General features: G+C 45.3%; 1 long non-coding RNA gene across 1 annotated transcript; it reads right to left on the bottom strand.

Annotated features, from left to right (window-relative positions):
* Window positions 1-574: 574 nt before the first annotated feature.
* Window positions 575-1,361, bottom strand: LOC107135290. Its single transcript, XR_001502552.2, has 2 exons — window positions 1,155-1,361; window positions 575-1,022 (listed from the first exon to the last, which is right to left on the bottom strand). It is a non-coding gene; the product is annotated as an uncharacterized LOC107135290 (long non-coding RNA).
* Between the last annotated feature and the right edge of the window lie 673 nt (window positions 1,362-2,034).

Genomic DNA, 2,034 nt, shown 5'->3' with positions numbered 1-2,034 from the left:
TTCCTGAGTAGATGGCCTGATGAGAGGACCAGCCCTGACTTCTAGGGGGAGAAGTTGCAGCACGTTAGGGAATCATCAATTGACACCACCAACAAGACCCACTCTCTGCATTAATGAAAAGCCGTGCTTTATGGCAGTGACCAATGGGACTAGCCCCTTGTGTGTCTCCTTTTTGAGCTATACCCTTATTGAAATTCATTTTAAGAACTTCCTCCTGATCTCTGTGCACTGGTCAGGACGGATCAGAGTCTCCTGTTTCCTGGGATATTGGCCAGGCTGTGGCACACTGTTCAACCATCTGAGGCATGATCTGCTACTATCTTACTATTTTTGCTATAGATCATTACAAAAAAAACTTTAGGAAGACATTCACATAACTCATATCACCCATCAAATATTAGAATTTGAAAGTTTTCATAGAGTTTGCCACAATATTGGCAATTTCATGACTACAATAAAATATAGATTACTTTCATCAGCTCAAAAAAGAAATCCCTTACCTTTTAGCTATCAAACCCAATCCCCCATATGTTTTCCCACCACTTTTGAAATACCTCTGTGCCTAATCAATTCCTTTCACCACTTATTTGATATATGCAAGTGTGGTCCTAGTGTGTTCAGTTTTAGCATTGCTTCTCACATGGTTCAAGATTTAAGAATGATTGACATTCTTTCTACTTTTTTTAGAACATTCTTAACTAAAACTGTCATTTCTCTTGCAGCTGGGTGGGTGGGAAAAATAAAATCTCTACTAGTACAGTTTAGGTCCACTGCCTTGATTCATTTCAAGTTGAGAACAGTTCGGCGACCATGGCTTTTGCACCTCCAGCCAAAATATTCAAGTGGTAGTTTACTTATTGCCACGTCAAGAATTCTCTTGGGAAAATCCTGTTTACAGATACACTGAGGTGCCAGAATCTGTGTCCACACCTGTGTTTGTGGTTAGAAGCTCTGGGAGAAGTACCCACACTCTGGGCAGGATGTGCTTGCTCCTGGTGACTTCAAGGTTCCTCAGGCTCCAGCTAGGGAGAAATTTCATTCAGTTGCTCTTGTTTAGTTGTGCAAGTCCAGGAAATAAACAGAGGGTTTTCCAAGGAGAATCAGCAAAAGTCAGGCTGAGGAGATGATGAAGCCATAAATTATGAAGTTGTCACCTTCACATAGGCCTTTGGAGTGCCTGGAACTTTCTTTTGGTGAGAATGCTGAGAGGAATGGTGCCACTCAGCAGAGTCAGTTTTCAGCAAGATGCCTAGGAGGCTGATCCATTGACAGCAAAGAATGCCAAGGGGCCTCTAAGTCAGGGAAAGCTGAGGTATCACTATACACCATGTTCATGGAATCTTTGAGTACTGGGAACAATATTTCTCTGGATATAACTTTCAATTAGAAGAATGAAGCCTAAAATTCACTCAGAGAAAGTTGCAAACCATACGATTTCCCTGCCCATAAGACCCTAAGCTGTTGCGATTCCTCCTCAGATGCCCAGTGACAAAGGCTCGGGAGCCTCACTCCGATTGCCACTTCCCCTTTACTTTGCTTTGACAGCATCTCGAGTGCTGAGACCAGGCAGAACGTGGTTCCCCTATGTCTCCCCTCAGAGACCTGCCATGTCTTCCCTCTGCTCCTGTGCCAACACACAAGCCATTCTGGGTGCTGCCTGTGTTGCCTCCTGTAACTGCATAAATCTCCCAGGGTAACCCACAGGTGTAGTCTCCTTACCCTTAAATATGAATAGCAGCAGGAGCTGGTGTTCCTGCTTTGTGTGTGGCTGGACAATTCAACTTTGGTCAATATTGGCAAAGTGGAGGCCACATTCAGAAGATTGCCCTCACTGGAGGGCCCCAGGGGTGAGGACCATCCTGATCCATTCCTCACAGCAGCTTCTGCCCAAAGGACCATTATGCCTGCCTCAGCCAGTGGGGGAACCTGGAACTATGGGGGCCATGGGCACCTGGGTCTTCACCCTTTAGCACCACCACCATTTGCCCAACCAGCCCCCATCATCTTCCTAGTAAATGCCCACCAATGGCCACA

The sequence above is a fragment of the Marmota marmota genome, unplaced genomic scaffold (genome assembly GCF_001458135.2).
Source record: "Marmota marmota marmota unplaced genomic scaffold, marMar, whole genome shotgun sequence".
In the NCBI taxonomy this organism is placed as follows: Eukaryota; Metazoa; Chordata; class Mammalia; order Rodentia; family Sciuridae; genus Marmota; species Marmota marmota.
The sequence above is the reverse complement of the archived record's forward strand: the minus strand, read 5'-3'. Positions and strand labels throughout refer to the sequence as shown.